This window comes from Anopheles maculipalpis, chromosome 2RL (genome assembly GCF_943734695.1).
Source record: "Anopheles maculipalpis chromosome 2RL, idAnoMacuDA_375_x, whole genome shotgun sequence".
Lineage (NCBI taxonomy): Eukaryota > Metazoa > Arthropoda > Insecta > Diptera > Culicidae > Anopheles > Anopheles maculipalpis.
In genome coordinates, this window is record NC_064871.1 from 62524572 (window position 1) to 62546672 (window position 22101).

General features: G+C 47.0%; 1 protein-coding gene across 1 annotated transcript in view; it reads right to left on the minus strand.

The window, feature by feature from the left end:
* Window positions 1-2467: 2467 nt before the first annotated feature.
* The window catches only part of LOC126556025 (polyserase-2-like), a 555659-nt gene continuing 536025 nt past the window's right edge, over window positions 2468-22101 (minus strand). The window contains exon 4 of the mRNA XM_050211186.1: window positions 2468-2479. The gene's annotated coding sequence lies outside the window, so the exon portion shown is untranslated. The remainder of the gene's footprint in view (window positions 2480-22101) is intronic.

Consider the following 22101-nt stretch of genomic DNA (forward strand, 5'->3'; position numbering starts at 1 on the left):
TCCGTCTCGTAATGGAGCGTGCGATTGATGAAGTAGTTCCGCAGCAACGCCTGGAGGTACAATGGCGTGTTTCTTCGCTGCAGAGCTGCTCCAATCGCTGTCCAGTTGGCCGTGTTGAAGGCGTTCTTCACGTCGATTGTCACCATTGCACACAGTCGGTCGCCCTTGCGCTTTTTGTCCAGCGCAACCTTTTCGTTGGCGATCACCCTGTTGATGGCATCCATAGTAGAGCGTCCTTTCCGGAATCCGTATTGGGCATCAGTGAGGCCGCCCGTTGCATCGAGATGCTCCGTAAGTCTGCGCTGCATTAGTCGCTCCAACACTTTTCCCTGAACGCTCAGCAGGCAGATCGGCCGGTACGACGATGCTTCACCCGGTGGTTTCCCGGCCTTCGAGAACAGCACCAACCGTTGCCTGTTCCATTCAACGGGGAAGTGGCCGGAATTGATATAGTGCTGGAATGTTCTTGAGAAGACGCGTGGAAATGCCGCCATCGCCGCTATCAAGGCCACGTGCGGGATACTGTCGTCTCCAGGGGCACGCTATGGGTTGAGCGATTTTGCAATGCCAAACAGCTCGTCCTGGGCGACTGGATCCCTTGCCGTGTCCTCATCCGTCCGTCCTGTCTCTGCTTCTATTGCGGGCCAAGCAGTGGCCATTGCCTGCGTCAGCTCGTCCGCCATGAGGGTGCGGTTGTGGATGTCCAACGAACCGAACATTTCAACAAACAGCTTTTTGTTGAAAAACTGGGTCGCCTATCTACTCTCCGTTGTCTGTTGTCTGTCGTTCTGTTCCTGGTTGCGCTGCGCCGTCGTCCTTCCGACCGAAAGATTGATGGTGTTGTAGTCGCTCGGATTTTCGTCGCAAACTCGCCAGTTGTTGTCCCCCAGGAGCGACGGGCTGCAGAAGGAAACGTTGACGATGGAACTACGGCCATTGTTGCTGCAACAGGTTGGCCGGTTACCCCGGTTCAACAAGACCAGCCCCAGCGAAGCCATAGCGTCCATCACCACCGCTCCCCTATGCACTCGTTCTCCATCGTTGTGCCTGCGTTCCATTCCCCATGCTCCTGACCAGGCGTTGACATCCCCGCCGATCACGGTGTCCCGGTTCCGTGGAATAACTAACGCAATCTCGGTTCATTTCCACTGTCGAATCGGGACCCACTGGAGGCAAGTACACGGAGCAGAACACAATCCCGCGCATCTCGACCACAACCAAACAATCTCGCCGATTCTCGATGATGCGCTGGATGGGGTATCGTCCTGTCGGTACTGCCGCAACTTTGCCCGTCGGGTCCGAGACCCAGTTGCCGTTGTTCTCCGGGATCCGATATGGATCGGAGATCAGCACCAGGTCGCATCCTTCCTGCCGGGCAGTCTGCAGCAGCATGTCCTGCGCCAACCAGCAGTGGTTGACGTTCTGTTAGAGTATTTTATTTTTAGGGGGGCCGTATACTCATCCCTACTACTTGTCTGCAGGTGCGCTGTCCGAACGAATGGCCGATTGCTTTCGGGCCCTTGCAGACGAGGCACTTCCGCTCCTCAGTGCATGGTCCTGTGTGCTTCAGTTCCGCACACCGAGGACACCTGCTGGATCGATCCTTTCCGCGGCATTTGATAGCGATGTGGCCAAACCCGTAACACCGGTAGCACTGTCGTTTGGCTTCCACCTTCTTCAGCCTGCAACACTGGCTGAGACCGACTACATGCTTGGTTTTCACGGTCATGATCTGGTCGGCATCAATCGCTACTCCCAGGGCTGTGCTCAGGTCCGTCGCAATCTCTTCACTGTTGCAGCTTGGGGGTATATTTGAGCATGTGAGGCGAGTTGTGGGGGTCTGTGGTCGGGCTTTTGCCTTGCCATCCAGTAGACCGGACTCCTTTCTTCACATCTCGAGCGTCTCGGTGTGGCTCTCACAGTTGAGTTCCAGTAGGAGGTTCCCCTGGAAGTTCATCCTAGCACGCTGCACCTTTTTCCTGTCGTCCCCCAGCTTCCTGTTGACGATGCGCAGTATCTCGTCCAGTCTCGCGTCGTTAGTTGTTTCCAACTCCAACGCGTTCTGGACCCGATGTGCGCATTGCTTCGACTGTTTCGGTGGCTGCGGTTGTTTTGGCTGCTGCTGCTGCTGCTGATTTGCGTCAAGTGCTGCTGCCTCCTGTTTCCGCTGCTTCTTCCGTGCCCGTCGCTTTGCCGACTTACTGACCACCTTCGTTCATTTCAGGACCTTTCTGATGACAGGCTCTCAGTCTCTCGGCAAAGTAGAGAGGCCTCTAGCCTTCTGTCCATCGCGTATTGTACGGACGAAGCCGGTCAGCGTCGCGATCGCCCTCTCCACCGGGTCCACGGGGCTAGCACCAGCAGGGTACCGCTCGAGGAAGACCTCCAAGCTGCGACCAGCCGCGGACGTAACCAACGGCCCTGTTCCCTTCTCCATGACCGGCTCAAGACTCGTCTGCCCTGCCAGGCCCCATCCAACCTTTGACGTTTTCAAAGGTGCGGTAGCTTCCGCTATTGGTAGGGCTGGCACGGCCGGCAAGGAGCTTCTAGTCATGCGTCTGGTGAGCAGGGCCTCTTGTCTGGCTGACATCATCGGGGCCGTCACGCCTGAGCTGATCCTCTGGTATTTACCCGGGTCGAGCCCAATAGTCGCTTTGGGGATGCGGTTAGATGCAACTAGGAGTTGCTGCGTGTCATTGGAGGCATTATGAATGAAAAGAGAGGTGGGAAAAGTGTAGTACCGTTTGATTGGTGTGCAGGGGAAGGGAATTTCCTGGAATTAAAGGAGTAGAGGGAAAGTGTAGTATTGTTTGGTTGGGATGGGTTTGGGTGGTGTCTTTGTGAAATAAGGAATGGAACTGGATAATAGGCGAAAGAAACAAGCAAGAGAAGAAGAGTTAAGTGAAGAATTGGTCTGGAATGAGAAGAGAGAAAGGAGAGTGTAGTATTGCTTTGGTTGGGATGGGTTTAGGTGGTTTGCTGGAAGAGAGAAAGGAATTATAGCTGAGGACGGGATAGAAAGCAAGTAAATAGAGGAAAAGTAGAGTAAAATAGAGGAAATGGAGCTAGGGTACAGAAGGAGGAACGAGACGGAGAGAGAGATCGGGAGAGAGTAGGAGAGAATGGTGAAAGGTTTGCGAAGTGTGGAGCCTTGGGAAGGGTAAATTGCCAAGTGATACCCTTTTCGGTGCAATCGGTGGCAATAAGGTTCTGTTGCAGCGCGCCTTCGAAGTTTTTTTTCCGTTGTCGGAGTGAACATGCGCCGGCAATCCGCGTCGGGATGTGAAACGATGCAAAGCTGCTAGAAACCCTGCTGTGGTCAGATCTCCTACGAGCTCCAAGTGGACTGCTTTCGTTGCGAAACATACAAAGACGCACAAGTAGCTCTTCACAGAAGCGGCTCGTCGGTGCGCTGGTTTTAGGTAAAACGGTCCTGCGTAATCTACTCCGGTTAGAGAAAACGGTCGGCTGGGGATGACGCGTGGTGGTGGTAATTGGCCGTTGTTCTAGTTTTTTTTTGTTCTAGTGCAGGCTCCTGACGTATGCAACGGAAGCAGTTTCGCACGATTTTCTTCACTAGACGTCTTCCGTCTAGTGGCCAATACGTTTCCCGTATTTGTGAGAGTAACAATCGTCCGCCGCCATGCATGAGTTTCTCATGATTCCTAGAGTGGACCGAGTTTGGGGGCGCTAGTGGCGTTATTCGCGGAGTTTTTGGCGAGATCGTTTTTCCTTTATTACAACCTTATTTGTGAACCGATTTTGAAAAGTGATTCATCAAAAGATGCGCGCCATCAGGACACATCGGGGACATAACAAAAAGTGACCGATTTCACAGTTCGGTTCTAGAGCTTGAGGAGAACAGACGTGTAAAGCGAGCGCTGTAAAACAAAAAAAAAACAAAATAAGAGAGAGAGCCTCGACAGGATGGCAACTCGAGAAGCAACGCTGAGGCTTGACTTCTCAAAGCTGCCGGTGAGACCTCCGGTTAAAGAGGTCATAGAGTTTATTGCCTCCAAGCTGTGCATAGCACAGGATCAGGTGATAAGAATTCACCTACGCACAACATCCGTCAACGTGCATATTGACGTGAAAGTCAAAATGTGGCCCTGAAGATTGTGGAGGATCATGACGGAAAGCACAAATTCATGTGCCAGAGATCAGAATATCCCATTCCTGTCGTCATGGACGATGGCTCCGTGCTGGTCAAGCTGCACGATCTACCTTCCCGTATATCGAACGAGGATATTAAGGAGTACTTTTCCAAGTACGGAAAAGTAATGAACATTTTCAAAGGAAAATGGACTGAAGGGCTATACGCTGGCTCTTCAAACGGCTACCGTTTTGTGAGAATTGTGGTCGAAAAACCCATTCCATCTTTCGTGGACATTCGAAACACAACCACACTGGCTACTTACAAAGGCCAGAAACCGACGTGTAGGTACTGTGCCCATCACGTACACCACGGAATAACGTGTAACCAAAACCGCAAACTGGTTCAACAAAAACAAAGTGTCAACGTTCGTCTGCAAACTTCATACGCCGAGGTAGCTAGCACTTCGAACGCATACTCCCGGCCAGAGAATCAAAGTGTGAGCAACGCACAACAAACTCACACAACTAAACAAAAACATCACACAGCTAAAGAGACTCATGGAGACACCCACTCCAACAAAGGGATAGCAGACCAGATAATAATCCCCGACAATGAAAAAACGCACAAATCATGTTTGGCCGATACAAGATCCAACTCTCCTAACGACCACAAGCACACGAGATCGGCAAGATCATTATCAGCAAAGAGACAAGCGGACAAGATCATCACAGACACTATAACGTTCGAAAGTAAACGGGGAAGGACGCGATACATCACAACACCAACAGCAGGTACGTCATCAAGAAACAGCAGGTACGTCATCAAGAAACAAAAAGCACGCATCAAAATGAATAGTGTAGATATAAGTTTACGTATCATCTCCATAAACACAAGCAACATTTCAAGTAAAACAAAGATAGCCTGCCTCCAATCTACTATTAAAAAATTAGACGCTGACATTGTGTGCATGCAAGAAGCATATCAATCCGACCTAAGCATCCACGGATACACAACCATCACAAACATAGATTTTCACAAACGTGGAACCGCAATAGCAATACGAGATAGCCCCGATTTAAAATACTCAAACATTAAAAGAAGTATCGATAGTAGAATAATTTCTGTATGCATTAACAACAAACTTAAAATATTGAATCTTTACGCACCATCGGGAACTCAATACAAACAAAAACGTGAATATTTCTTACAACACACTTTAGCGTACTACCTGAGAACTCCATGTGAATATTTAGTTATAGCGGGAGATTTCAATAGTATTATAAATGACAGTGTGAGAAAATCTCGCTTAAATTACTGGCTGTAAAGTTTTCTTTGCCGAGAGAAAAAACCGTGATCACTTCGCGCCGTTCCGTTTGAGAGTGTGTATTCCTCTGTCAATCGAGTTCATTACAATTTACAAGTTCATTCCTAATTCTAAAGTTCATTTTGCTCTAGATGATTTCATGTAACTAACTTATCTAGTGCAATCCCTTTTCGTTCGTCATTGAAATATTTCATGAAACCTGAATTTAAACATTCCCGGCCACCAAAGAAGGAACTTCTTTTAATTCATGAAACTTATAGAAATTCGCTACCGTGTGCTTATAGCATCGATTTATAGCAGAGTATGACCGTTGTGCTATCGATCGTTGATCGATTACTATCTGTACCTGGGTGTTTGTTTACATTGCTAACGGAAGTGTGATTGCCTAACATTTGTCATACAAAGTTTAAGTATTGGGTAACAATGCGATTCTGGCCGTTGCTCGTACAATTTCCTTTCCTGCGGCTGTGCGTAGCGTTACAACTCTAACTATACCGTCCTTCCCTGGATGTAACGCTGTGATTCTTCCCATTGGCCACAAGGTAGGTGGAACATTATCTTCTTTAATGATCACCAGTTGCCCTTCTTTTAGTTCTACCGGTTGCACTGAATATTGCTTCGCGCGGGCTTGAAGCTGCTGCAGGTATTCCGGATACCAACGCGACCATATACATTGAAGATGCTTCTGAATTAGCTGAAACTCCTTCAACCTGTTCGACGGAACCTGTCTTCTATCAACCTGTGGCACAGACAACATATTCGACCCTACCAAAAAATGACCAGGCGTGAGCGGTTCCATGTCTGAAGGCTCACTTGATAACGGAATCAGTGGTCGAGAATTCAAGCACTGTTCGACCTGTGCCAGCAGTGTAATCATGCCTTCCTGAGTGAGGCTCGTGCCTCCTAACGTGCGGATGATGTGTTGTTTCGCTGATCGTACCGCAGCCTCCCACAGCCCTCCAAAGTGTGGTGCCCGTGGTGGAATGAATTTCCACTGTATACCATCGTTGGCACACCAGTTGAAAATCTCATTGCGTTCGCGATCACTGCATTTAAGCATCTCATAAATGCGATGAAGCTCGTGTGCAGCTCCCTTGAATGTGGTGGCGTTATCCGAATGAAGTTCCGCGATCTTGCCCCTGCGAGCCACGAAGCGTCGTAGTGTTGCCAAGAAGGCAGCGGTAGTGAGATCGCTCACTAGTTCAATGTGGACAGCCCTGGTTGCGAAGCACACAAAGATAGCAATGTACGCCTTTGTGGCACTTCGGTTGCGTACGGTCGACTTCAAGAATACTGGCCCACAGTAATCGATGCCACTCACCAAAAAGGGCCTTGTCGGTGAAACCCTTGAAGCAGGCAGGTCCGCGACGGATTGTTTCACCAGCATAGGCTTAACCTTGAAACATTTGTGACAGCGATGGAACACAGCCTTCGTTAAATTGCGTCCACCAATGATCCAAAACCGTTGACGAAGCATGGATAGTAATAGTTCTGGACCGGCATGCAAATATTTCTCATGGTATGCTGTTGCCAGTAAGACCGCCAGTTGATGTTTTGAAGAAAGTAGTATCGGATGCTTCGATGACTCTTCCATTTGTGCATGCCTAAGCCGGCCACCAACACGCATTATTCCGGACTGGTCGATGAATGGCGATAACCATTTTAGCCTCGAGTTACGGGGTAAGTCCTTACCATTTGCGATATCGAGTCGATCCTCCGAGAACGAATCTAGCTGGGATAGGTGGCATAACCGAATCTCAGCTTGATCCAACTCACGCACTGTCAGAGGTGGTACTGATGCGATGAGTTCCTGAATTGTGCTTGTTTGCTGAGATTTGTTTACTGCGTTTGCTGAGGAATTGCTCGAACGCATGCACCGAATGAAACGCAAACAATACGCTGTAGTTCTACGTAGTTTAAGGTAGGTAGAGAACCGCGCAAAAAAACCGTTGGTGAACTCATTTATGGTTGCCATTGCTGCGACTTGTACCTGAACTGTTCGTTCTTCTTCCGTTAATTCTACTTCTATTTCAGGATCTCCCTCAGGCCAACATTCTTCCTTGCTACTAAGCCAAACTGGCCCATGCCACCACCGGTGACATAATCGCAATTTGTCTGGAAGCAGACCACGCGATACATCGTCTGCTGGATTGTCCACACCAGGGACATGCCTCCAGCACTTTATCCTGGTCTCGGCCTGAATTTGTGCCACTCTATTGGCTACGAATGGCTTCTAGCGTCGCGGTGACGATTTTAGCCAATGCAGACCGGTCATCGAATCAGTCCAGCCGAATATTTCATATGAACCGTTGAGGGACTGACTGACCTTCTGGAACAGTTGCATTGCCAATCTTGCTGCGCAAAGCTCTAACCTGGCGATTGAGTTAGTGTTTGCTAGTGACACAACCTTCGATTTAGCAGCCAAAAGATGTACCGAGATTTCTGAATGGCTTTCCGTTCTAAGGTAACAACAAGCACCATACGCTAATTGGGAAGCGTCCGCGAATAAGTGCAACTGCACGCTTGTTGCTTCTCTAAGTGATGCAAATCGAGGGATGCGCACTTCACGAAGTGAGTGTAGTTTGGAATGAAACGCCGTCCATTCCCTTTGAAGATGTGATGGTAGCTCACTATCCCAGTCCCAAGCCTTCCCGTTGGACTTCAGGGACCACAATTGTTGCATGAACAGTTTAGCAATGATGATGGTTGGACTAAGTAAGCCGAGTGGGTCGAAGATTCGGGCAATATACGACAAAGTTAGCCTCTTTGTCAAAACCGTTGATGCAGGTGGCAGATCAATACGGAACCGAAGCATGTCAACTGCTGGCTCCCACACGAGTCCCAGTGTTGATACAGATTGTGGATCTTGCCATTCGTGTGTTGGAAGAACTGCCCAATCTTCTGATGGGACACCTTTCAGTGCTTCCGGTGCGTTGGATGCCCACTTTTTTAATGAGAAGCCTGCCGAGTTGAGCATTCCCGTGATCTGGCTTCGCATCTCGATTCCATCGGCTACGTCTTCTGTTCCCGTTAGCAAGTCATCCACGTAGAAATCATGAAGAACTGCAGTCACTGCCTTTGGAAACTGTATTTGATGATCGTATGCAATTTGTTTTAAGGTTCGGGTTGCCAGAAATGGTGCGGATGCGGTGCCATAGGTTACCGTTTGTAATTGGAAGGTTTGAATAGGCTCTGTGGGATTGTATCTGTACCGAATACGAAGGTATCTTTGGTCGTCGTCATCATGGCGAATTTGGCGGTACATTTTTTCGACATCTGCTGATAGTGCTATCGCCTGTGATCGAAATCGAACGATTATTGTGAACAGATCGTCCTGAATCACAGGCCCAACCAACAGTTTGTCGTTCAAAGAGTATCCAGAAGCCGATTTGCATGATGCATCGAATACTACTCGCACCTTTGTGGTTGTGCTCGATTCCTTTACCACCGCGTGATGAGGAAGATAGTAGTGCTCGCCGGAATCATCGACTGGATCGGTAAGACGTTTCATGTGGCCGAGCTTTTCGTACTCCTTCATGAATTTGGTGTACTCTTCCTTCATTGTAGGGTTGCACATCAATCGACGTTCTACTGCTAGGAGCCGACGATCCGCGATCGCCTTGGACGCTCCTAAAACGATACTTGGATTAGAAGTCTGCGGTAAACGTACAACATACCTGCCCGATGTATCTCTTGTTGTAGTGGACACGAAATGCTTCTCGCAAGCATCTTCTTCCGCTGACAATGCTGGATCACCGCCAATCGTCTCGATTTCCCAGAATCGTTCCATAATCGAATCCAGCGAAGATGTACTGCTGCTAGCCAGGTGGCACAAATGCGAATCATGCGAAATGCCTGATGATGCATCGCCAGCAACGACCCAACCAAATGGTGTCTCTACAAGCCAAGGTTTCCCTTTGCCGAGGGAACGTTTCTTACCAGAATGGAGCTCCCAATACGTGTCTCCACCAATTATGACATCGATCTTGCCAGGCACATGGAACAAAGGGTCCGCGAGTGGCAAGTCAGGGATTTTCCACGACGACGCATCGATAGGTGCCGTTGGAATTTGGAAGAATGGAGGGTCAACAACGAGCAACTCGAGTTGACAAGCATGCGTTTGGTTCCTAGATGCCACGGTTGCAACGATTGAACCCTTCACCTGTTGCACTTTGTTTCCGATGCTCGAGACCGACACGTTCACCTTGTTTCGAGGTGTCCCAAGCAGCTTCCGAGCTAGCGGCTCGGAGATGAAATTCGACATGGAGCCGGAGTCGAGGAGCGCCCGTGCCTCATGTCTCACACCATAATCGTCCACGATGTTCAGTAACGCGGTTTCCAAAAACACCATACCGTTATTGTTTTGCACTGCCATAGAAACTGTTGAATCCACCGCCGGAATATGCAGAAGCGTATGATGACGCTGACGACAAGTACGGCACGAATAATCCGACTTACACTGTTTAACCTGGTGTGAATCGCTTAAACAGTTCCAACACAAATGCTTCGACGACACAATTTCACGACGTTGCTGCACGTCCTTTCCGTTGAATACCGGACAGCTCCTTAAAAAGTGACACACTGCAACGGACACTTATTGTTTGTAGTACCGGGGGGAGATGACCGCGAGGAAATTGCGTTTGTTATAGATCTACGTGGAGCAGCAGAACGTAGTTTGCCGGCCACCTTACTCTCACTTTCGGTCGAAACACTCGCGAAGTTATTAGTCGATTTCAAGATTTGTATTCGCTCCTGTACAAACTCGATGACGTCTCTATAACGATCTTTCGTGAAATGCACTGAGTGTTTCTCCCACGCTAATAGGGTAGCACGATCCAACTTCATCAACAGCATGTTGGATAACGGTGTGTCCCACGAATCTACTGGCTCGTTCAGTTTCACAAAACCATTCACGTAACGCGAAAATTCGTCCACTAAGCTGGTAAGTTTTATCACACACTCCGATTGCACCCCAGGAAGATGGTGTAGCTTACGATAATATTCCCGTACGAGCAACCGCGGATTGTCATATCGTTTTAGTAGCGCGGACCAAGTCACTGAGTAGTTATCTGCCGTTAACTGCGTATGTTCAAAGGGAAGCGCCGCTTCCCCCTTTAATGACGACAGCAGATATTCCAACTTTGCAATCGATGGAAGCTCCGGTGAGGCATCGATCATCGCGATGAAGCGGTCACGAAACGACAGCCATTTCGTCTGATCCCCATCGAAAGATGGCAGTTCGATTTTTGGAAGGCGCAGATGTGGCGCGTTAGGCCTACCAAACGCGAGCGTGGAAGAGGCCATGCCTGACGTATCGTTCAAAGAACTTTCGTCCCTTGGAAGCCTTTCCCGCAGAAAAGCCTTCAGCTTCCTGCACCGCTCCTCCACGTTGATTCGCTCGATGATGCATGCTTCGATCGCTTCGTTGCTGTCGTCGAGCTCCTCCAGCTTTGCTACTGCAGCGAAGAACCCTTCCTTGTACCTTTCCAGGTCTTCTAACACTTCTGGGATTTGCTTTGCATCATCCCCAGAAAACTGTTCCTTGAACCGTTCGAGCGCACTTATATTCTCCAACGCAATCCGCTTCCGTAACTGAACAGGCTTTATTTTTTTATCCATTTCACGAATAAAACACTCACGGTAAGTAAAGAGTCACACGAAAGAACACGTTACCGCTTGGCGCGAAATTTCAAACGATGGCGATGACCGAATCGTTGACCGTTGCCCTTGATGCAGAGCGTTGCGCGATGGCGGTAAACGACGCGAAGACGATAATACAAATTTGCTCTTGATGCAGAGCGTTATCCCGAGCCCTTGATGCAGAGCGATGAATAAAAATCCGAAAACTTTACAATCCGGTTCGAAGGACCAAAAATGAGAGAAAATCTCACTTAAATTACTGGCTGTAAAGTTTTCTTTGCCGAGAGAAAAAACCGTGATCACTTCGCGCCGTTCCGTTTGAGAGTGTGTATTCCTCTGTCAATCGAGTTCATTACAATTTACAAGTTCATTCCTAATTCTAAAGTTCATTCCTAATTCTAAAGTTCATTTTGCTCTAGATGATTTCATGTAACTAACTTATCTAGTGCAATCCCTTTTCGTTCGTCATTGAAATATTTCATGAAACCTGAATTTAAACAGACAGAGATGCGACAGGTTTCTCTAATCACAGCCCAGCTTTGAAAAACGCTATTTAACATCTTCAGATGTACGATTCATGGAACGTGCTAAAACAAAATGTTGAATTCACATACATAACGCACAACTCTGGTTCTTGAATTGATCGAATTTATGTATCAAGAAACTTAAGGACACAACTGCGTTCTGCAACCATGCATAGCGTACCATTTAGCGATCACAAAGCTTACGCCATAAGATTGAACATCAAACACAATACTTCACCAATAATTAGACACACATTTTGGTCATTCAGGAAGCACACCGTCAATGAAAATATTATCAACGAATTTAAAAACAAATGGACACAATGGACAAGGCAAAAGAAAAATTATTCATCTTGGATTCTCTGGTGGGTAGAATTTGCAAAACCCAAAATAAAATCATTTCTTCAATGGAAAAATAGCTTAAACTTTAAAGAATTTGATCAATACTACCTCCAATTACAACAGCAACTTGATACTGCATACAGTAACTACATAGGAAACGCAAATGAACGTATACACATTAACAAAATTAAAGCAGAAATGCTATCACTACAGAGAAGAATGACTGCAAACTTTATTAAACAGAATAACACGTTCATAGCAGGAGAAAATATTTCCACACTTCATTTAAATGAGCGTAGAAAAAAAAAACGTACTTTCATCAACAATATTAAAAACGAAATCGGACTGTTAATAGAATCACCACGCGAAATTCATGAATACATAGTTAATCATTATGAGCAACTATTCTCAGCAGAGAACTCTACGGATAATATTCCACTTACTTGTTCTCGAAAAGTTCCTGAAAATTGTGAAATTAATCAACAGTTGATGAAACAAATATCCACGAACGAGATCTATGAGGCCTTGAAAAATGCTCCAGCAAATCGCAGTCCAGGTAAAGACGGTTTGCCAAACGAATTTTATCTTATATGTTTTCATATAATACACAAAGAACTTAACTTAATCATTAATGAAGCCTTGTACTTAAACGTACCAGAACAATTTGCAGAAGGTATAATTGTTCTTATAATGAAACAATATTGCACTAAAATGATAGAGAATCATTCAGACCAATAACACTGAAATTGGTATTTTGAAATGCTGATTTCAAAATATTAAATAGAATCATGAGATCTAGACTCTCTAAACTAATCAATATCCATAGTATATTAACAAAATCTAAAAAATGTAGTAACAAGGACAATAACATATTTCAAGCACTTTTGTCAGTAAAAGATAAGATATTAGAAATTAATGAAACAAAAAAGATCGGAAAACTCATCTCCTTCGATTTATCCAAGGCTTTTGACAGAGTAGAACATGATTTCCTGTATGCTACAATGAACAGACTGGGCATTAATAAAAGCTTCATAGATTTCATTCGTAAGATAAATGTAATATCCAACTCAAGAGTTTTTGTAAATGGAAGTCTAAATAGAAAAATCCGTATACAAACATCCATAAGACAAGGAGATCCTCTTGCAATGCACTTATTTGTAATATATCTTCATCCTTTGCTAGAAAAGTTAGAGCAAATCTGCAAAGGCCCAGAAAATGTTGTTAACGCCTATGCGGACGATATCTCCATAATCGTCACTAAAAATGAACTACTAAAAAAAAATCAAAGAGACATTTGAACTCTATGAGTCAGCGTCGGGAGCTAAGCTCAATACAGAAAAAACGACAGGACTAGATATAGGATTGCATACAAAAAACAACAAAATTGATGCAGCGTGGATAAAACAAAATATCGGTTGAAACTTCTAGGCATTATCTTCACGAACTCTCTCAGACTAACTATAAAGCTTAACTGGGATGCAACAACCAAAAAATTTGCCCAAATCGTAAGACACCACAAAATGAGAGATTTGAATCTATATCAAAGAGCCATTTCCGCCAACACTTTCCTCACACCTTAATTATGGTACTTAGGGTCCGTCTTATCTGCCTACAAATATCAACTAGCAGCCCTTACATCATCGTTAAGTGATTTCATGTGGCCGAGAGGCGGTCAAAGAGTAAGCATGATCCAATTAGCCCTACCTAAAGCTAAAGGCGGTCTAAACCTTCTAGTACCGATCACAAAACTCAATTCACTATTAATCAACAGACATTTAAAAGAAATCAACAGCATGCCCTTCACAAAAAGTAACATAAAAAAGAATGAAAACCCCCCTAGCATTTTGGACTTACCTAAAAACTACCCATGTTTGGAGATTATCACAAAGGAATGTGCTTATCTCCCGGAAGCTATTTTAAATAGCCCCACTTCAAAACAAATTCACAAAACTTTACTAAACTTTCTCCCACCGTTACATTTCACAACTATAAACAAAAACACCACCTCTTGGAAAAAAATATGGCGGAACATAAACTCAAATCAATTAACATCAGCACAACGAAGCAAATACTATCTTTTAAAAAATGAAAAAATAATAACTCAAGAAATTAAGTTCAAATACAACATGGCTCCACATCCAAACTGCGTTACATGCGGAATTACAGAAACATTAAAACACAAATACCAATCTTGCCGATTGATAAACAAACAGTTGACAATGCTCCGCAACATACTAAAACCATATACAAGCTCTCGCATATCGTTTCAGGAATTACAAAGACCACTACTAACAAATGTTAAAGCACGAAATCGATCAATCATAATGTCACTTTTCATAAATTACATTAGTCTTGCATGCAACAATGAGCTAAGCGGAATATCAAACGAGAAAACCTTATTAGAGCTAATACTATAATTGTTATAGGACTCCTAGTATAAATTATGTCAATAAAGAATGTATCGTTATATAAAAAAAAAAACAGGACACATCGGGAACATAAAAAAGTTACCGATTTCATGCAGTTCGCGTGTTTACAGTGGTTTGAAAAGTGAAAAAAGACACTGTTATAACTTTTGTGCTAGTGATCCGATTGGAGATAAAAGACGCCTGATCGGAGCGATCGGAAAATTGGCCACCCGAAGCCTCACCTCAGAAGCCCGCCAGGAATCCGCCAGGGGAAGCCAGGGCGGACACAACCCGAAAATCACCGGGTGCTCCACTGGATGTTCCGCCGGAGGAACTCCCGGACGAAAATTTGAAATGGCAACAGCAGCAGCCAAGCCAGCACCAGCAGCGAACTAGCCAGCAGCACCGGTCAAACCAGCAGCAGCAGCCAGGCCAGCAGCAGCGGAGTCAGCAGCGCCAGCAGAATTGGGAGACGGCAACGGTGGAGCCGACACGCCAATCTGCAGCAGTGCAGCAGCCTAAGCAGCAGCAACGACAGCAGCTACTCCAGAAACGGCAGCAGCACCAGCAGCAGACACTGGCTCAGGTGTATCGGCCTCCGCAGCTCCGACAGCTGCAGCAGCAGGGCCAGCAACATACGACCACACGGCGCTAAACGGGATCTGATCGAGGTCGCTCCAGCTGAAGGTTAGTCTTGGGACTCGGTTTACGCGAAGGTCCGACGCGCCATAAAGGAGGATGTGGCCTACAAAGACCTGGTTGGTCACATATTGATCGGTCGTCGAACACACTTGGCTCTTCTGCGTATGGAGTTGAGTCGTTCGGCTAATCCCTCGCTGGTATTACGTGACGTCCAGCAGATTGTCGGCGAGGATGGAGTGGTTCGGCTAGTGACGGAGATGAGCGAAGTATTGATAAGCCATGTGGACCCATTGGCCCAGGAGTCCGACCTGAAGGAGGCAATCGACCAGAAGCTAGAAGGTGAGGCTAGCGTCGCTTCCGTCCACATGTGGAAGCTCGTCGACGGCACCAAACGGGTTCGTGTACGCCTACCGGCCAGTGTGGCCAAACAGCTAGCCGGGCAGAAGCTGACACTGTGCTACTGCCTAAGCACAGTGAAGGAAGCTCCGGCAGTTCCAACAGAACGCCAGCGTTGTTATCGCTGCCTAGAGCGATGCAGATGCCGCCGCCGAAGGTGCCTCCAGGTACATCAAGTGGGCACATCGCACGATCCCGGATATCCGATCGTGGCAGTCGCGGAGCCATGGCGTGACGTTTTACCTGTCCCAGATACTCTCCGGACACGGGTTTTTCCGGGAGTATCTCTGCAAGATGGGATTTACCTCGTCTCCGGACTGCAAATCGTGCCCTGGCGTAGTGGAAAGCACCGAGCATGCCGTATTTGAGTGTCCTCGTTTCAACAACATCCGGAGGAGGCTACTGGAGGGTGTTGCTCCAGAAACATTGGTCGACCACATGATCCAGTGTCCGCAAAACTGGAGCAATGTGTGTCAGGTCGCCAAATCCATCATGCATGTGCTCCAGCGTGACTGGGACGAAGAGAGGCAGCTGATGGCCTTGCAGGATGACAACTCGTCTGCAGCCGACCGTCCAGACCCCGAGACCCCCCGACGCAATCGGTACGACCGGCGGAACGAGGCCAGGCGCCTCCAAACAGTGGCAGCAAGAGAAGCACGGCGAGAAGGACGGCCTCCATCCCCACCCCCGTCTCCAACAACGGCTGCCCGACGAGAGGCGATTCGAGCACGGGTCGCTCTATGGCGAGAGCACCATAGAGTCACCGTTAACATCCAGGCCCTTTTCAATCCGAATGCCTCCAGCGACGAGAACCTCGACGAAGAGGAGCTACACTCGAGGGGCCTAACCCCATCCGAGCTGGCAGCGGCCAGCGAGGAAGAGCGTTCGAGGCTAGGGGGTTTGCAATTAGTAATAAAAACAGCGTGTTTTCACCAATGAAAACCAAAATGAAGGTCTGCTTCTAAGACAAAAGCGGGAGAAAATTCTCACAGGGGAATACAAATGTAAGTGAGATTACTGCCGCTGCAAAAACCCCCTTCTGGGCAGAACTGCGTGCAGATAAGAGAAAGTTGATATTAACAATCTGAAAGGCCACAACGGTGGACAAAAAGTTACCGCAGAAAAGAACCCTCGCGAGAGTAGTACTGCGTGTGGCCAAGGTGAGGAATCTGTTAAATTCTTAGGATTGAATAAATTCCGCTTAAAAAAAATGCATGAGTTTCTCATGGTAGTAGGTCGCAATGAGATGAGCGAATTTGTGGTTCTTGGGAAGCACGATGGGATGTTGGGATTGATAGGGAAGTTGTGAGAGCTTAAGTCGTCCTCCTTCCCGCAATATTCCTTGACCATCGATGAATGGGTTCAGTCGCCGTAGTGGGGATTGTCTGTCTAATGTTTCGCCCTTTGTCAATTGTCGTTGCTCCGTTGAAAATGCGTCTTGCTGTGCTAAACGACATAGCACAGTTTTAGCAGCTTCCATGTCTTCGGGAGTGATGACTAAAGGTGTGGTGATGTGTGACAGTATTCGTAGAGTTTGCTTTATCCTTAGTGTTACGTGTGAAGCGAATGCAGTATACAACGATACGCAACAATCGCGTGAAGCTAGAACACAACGTAAACCAAGGATGATTAGTAGCAGGATGGAGAAAGGCAGCACTTACCTGACGAATCTCAAGATTCGTATCTTCGGCTGGTTCAGGGTTGGAGTTGGGCCATTGAGAAGAAGGTAGTGCTAGCCACTTTGGATCGCAACTCCACAGCTTGCTTCGTTGAGCCGGTTACATGCCTCCACTGACGTGGGTGTTTGTAGTGTTGCACATCGGATACCCGATTACCTACGAACGTTGCCCAGGTGTTAGGTGATGCGCCGATCCACTTTAAGGTGATGGTGGAATCGGACTAAAAGAATGCTTCCGCTGCGTCTAGTCCCATCGCCTTCTTGACTCGGTTGTCAAGAAGATGAGCGCCTAACACCGCAGCACACAGTTCAAGCCTAGGAAGAGGGATCCGCTTGAGTGGCGCCACTAGAGATTTGGACGAAAGTAGAGTGATGCGAACTTGTCCTTCCTCACTCTGCTTCGGATGCGTCACAAAAGGTATGTAGCTGTAATTGAGCCCCAGGTACGAGTGCATATCGATCGATCTTAAAACCAGATATGAGTGGCCAATCTTGCTGAATGTCTTTCCATTTTTTGCAGACCGACTCCGAAACGGGATCGTCCCAACCAGCTTTCTGCAACCACAACTCCTGCATCATTATTTTGGCCCGAACGACTATCGGAGAAATCAGGCCAAGTGGATCGAACATGCGTGCTATGTTAGAAAGGATTATTCGCTTGGTAGGATTTGCTGTATTGGCATCGATCGCTGACTCGAAGGATAGTACATCAGGCTCTGGTTCCCACGAAACAACAAGTGCCTTTACCATTTCGTCTGGTAAAAATTGTAGCGATGACTGTGTCCCAATCTGATCTTAAGTTAGACCGGTAAGCACATCTAAACGATTTGAGGTCCACTTCCTCAATTCAAAACAACCTTTAGAGAGTAATTCTCTCAATTCTAACCGTAGATGGCGAGCACTTTCGACGGAATCTGCACCACCGATGAAATCGCTCTTGAGGGCAGTTGCCGCAGCAGGATACGTGGTTCCCTCATCGCTTGCAAGCTGCTGCAAGGTTCGAGTTGCAAGGAACGACGATGGGGATAATCCATATGTTACCGTGTTCAGCTCGTAATACGCAATCGGTGTATGCGGAGTGAAACGGAAGCAAATGCGGACATATTTTCGATTCTCTGGATGCAGCAGTATTGGCAATGTCTCCAACAACAGCCACCTTGTATGTGCGGAATCGAAGGATGACATCCAGTAATTAATCTTGAAGTGCCGGGCCAACACATAACGCTTCGTTGAGAGAATACCCTGTTAGGTTTTTGCGGAGCCATCAAATACTACTCTTGTCTTTGTTGTCGAGCTCGACGCCTTAAACACAGGATGATGCGGCAGATAGTATGCGGATTTGTAGCGTGCACCCCGATCCACTAGTATAAACAATTAGCGTTAGCATAGGAGAAGCGTAGGCGTAGGATAAGAAATATAGTTAGTAAGTCATCAATCACCGAACCGACAACAGCCTCGTCCCAATTAATTAATATCGTCCGAAACGTCCTTCTCGAGTACTCCCAAACTGGTGACCCCGACGTGATTCGAACCGTGCAGTGCATAAAAAAAAATCGTTTTTTTTTTTTTAACGCCGAAGATGAATCCACCCGTCGATTGCAAAGAAGAAGGACAGGAGATCGCGGCATCATGCCCGCGAATGTGGTGCCCGCCGTTTGACGCGGACAACGTAGAGATATGGTTCGTGTGTCTCGAGGCTGCATTTTGCATGAACGGCATTAAGCTCGATAAACATATGTTCAACGCGGTTGTCGTAGCACTGGGCACCAAAGCCAAACACTTTCACTCCACCATTGCGAAGTGTAATACCACGGCAACAAGCGACAAATATGTGACGATGAAAACGGCGGTCATCGAGTACTACAAGCCTTCCGAAAACCGAAGGCTGACGAGTTTGCTATCCGGTGTGTCACTTGGCGATCAGAAGCCGAGCCAACTGTTGGCAGAGATGCGTCGAACGGGCGGGGACATATGTTCCGACGCGGTCCTTTTTAACATATGGCTTCGAGCACTCCCCACAACCGTTCGCTCGATTATAATGGCGATCCCTTCGGCCTCTCTCGATGATCAGGCGCGTGCAGCAGACAGAATCCTGGAAGCGCCAAATGGAGAAGTGTCAGCAGTTGGCACAGGAGAAAAGGAAGAATGTCCTTCACAGGTAAACCAAATAGCCGCATTAGAAAGCAAGGTAGAAGCGATCACGCAGCGTCTCGATGAGGTGTTAGCAGTTCATCGACCCGGACCATATGATCGGCGAGCGAGACAGCATTCGAGATCGAGAGAGTTTTATGGCAAACGTTCACCCACTCCAGCACGCCAAAAATCGCCTCGCCGATGGATATGTTGGTTCCATTATCGTTTTGGCCATAAAGCCGAGAGATGCGAGAAAGATCACCCAAGCGATCTTAACACTCAGTGCATTTTTTTCGACGAGCAGACGCCGATAAACTCAAAAAAATAGTCCGCTTTACACTACCACACACAGAAATTCCTTCTTCCATACAAAGTTCATCTCCAACATCCACTCACTCATCGAGCCACTCACCATATCCTGAAACACTCAGATTCACCTCTAATCATCACTCACCTAATTCACCACACCACTACGTAGAACCCACCACTCAACAAGAGTATACACCCATAATTGCGCCACGCAAAACAGCGACACAAGAACACACCAACACCACCCCATCGCACATATGCCGCATACACATCACCGATAACGTAACACATCACCGATTTTTAATCGACACTGGAGCCGAAATATCCGTTTTGCCACCAAACTCAAAAGAAAGGTTAACCCCGTCTTCGTCACGTAACCTTGTCGCTGCAAACGGTACGAAGATAGCCACATATGGTACAAAAACACTAAACGTAGATTTGGGCTTGCAAAGGAAATTCACGTGGTCATTCATTCTAGCAGACGTGAGCACTCCGATAATCGGGGCAGATTTCCTTAAACACTACGATTTGCTAGTTGACGCGAAGAGAAAAAGGGTGATAGATAACACAGAGACACTGCACATTCGTAACAACAAAAGCACAATATGCACCATCAGTATAACCAAACCATTCGCCGGCATAGTCGAAAAATATAAAGACCTCGCAACACTAAACACTAAACACAAACCCACTAAAGCAGTTGAACACCAAATACTCACCACTGGTCCACCTATCTTTTGCCAGCCAAGAAGATTGCCATTAGATAAATTGCAAGAAGCTAAAGCGGAATTTCAGTACATGACCGAACAGGGTATTTGCCAACCATCTAAAAGCAGCTGGGCTAGCCCGTTGCACATGGTTAAAAAAGCAAACGGCAAATGGAGACCATGCGGCGACTATAGGGGCCTAAATGCTATCACCGAACCAGATCGTTATCCCATACCACATATACAGGATGTAAGCAATATATTACACGGCACACAAATATTCTCCTGTATTGACCTACAGCGCGCGTATCACCAAATACCCGTAGCAAAACAAGACATACCAAAAACAGCCATCACGACACCTTTTGGTCTGTATGAGTTTAACTATATGACGTTCGGTTTGAGAAACGCGGGACAAACACTACAGCGTCACCTACATGCACTATTCGGAGACCTCTCATTCGTCTTCCCATACATAGACGATTTATGCATTGCGTCACACGACGTAGAAGAACACAAGCAACACCTTGAAACGGTGTTTAAGCGCCTAAGAGAAAATGGATTAGCAATTAATGCCGATAAATGCCAAATAGGTAAATCTTCCGTAATATTTCTCGGCCATCTAATAACACCGCAAGGTATTAAACCAAACCCAGCAAAGGTGCAAGCTATTGTAGATTACCCACGCCCGAAGGTCGCTAAGCAACTTAAAACATTCTTGGGCACGATAAATTTTTATCGCCGTTTTATACCATATGCAGCCAAAAATCAGAGTATTCTGCAAACCATGATCACTGGCAACGTGCGTAATGACAACACCCCCCTCGAATGGGACCAAATAACAAACGAGGCATTCGAACAGTGTAAAAAGGAATTAGTCGGCGCTACCTTACTCGCACACCCTTCACCTTCCGCAAAGCTTTCCCTGTATGTCGATGCATCGAACGTAGCTGTTGGAGGAGCACTTCATCAAATGACCAGCGAGGGCCTGCAACCGTTGGCATTTTTCTCAAAGAAACTGTGTTCCAGTATGCTCAAAGCAAGCACATACGACAGGGAACTGTACGCCATATACGCAGCCGTAAGGTATTTCCGTGACTTTCTCGAGGGACGAATTTTCACCATATACACAGACCACAAGCCCTTAGTTACGGCGTTCAACCAGCGACCAGAGCGAGCAAGCCCTGTTCAACTACGCAGACTCGCGTTCATCAGCGAATATACAACAGACATTCGCCACATCCCAGGGGATGACAACAATGTCGCAGATATGCTCAGCCGAATCGAAACGCTATCCACCGATCCCATCGATTACGATAAAATGGCAGAGCTACAAAGAATGGATACAGACATACAAGCCTTCGTACGCAACCCACCCACATCAAGTACAATCATCTTAAAGGAGCTAGAATTACCATCAAAAAAGGGTACACTGTACTGCGACGTATCCACTCAAACAATCCGCCCGTTAGTTCCTACAGCGCTTCGTAAACAAATAATCGAAAAATTGCACGGTACCTCACATCCCGGCATTCGTGGCACAACACACTTGGTTACGCAGCGTTACGTGTGGCCATCAATCAGAAAGGACTGCAAGGAATTCGTCTCGAGCTGTTTGGACTGCCAGAAAACAAAAGTAACGAGGCACAACTTCACCCAAGCAGAACAGATCACCGTACCGCAACAACGATTTCAGCACGTGCACATGGACCTTATAGGCCCGTTACCTCCCTCCGAAGGAAACACATACTGTCTCACGCTGATAGATAAGTTTACCCGATGGCCGGAAGTGATTCCACTACCGAATATGACGGCAGAAACTGTTGCGCGGGCGTTCGTAGCCAACTGGATCGCGAGGTTCGGTGTACCTAACAAGATAACCACCGACCGGGGAAGACAATT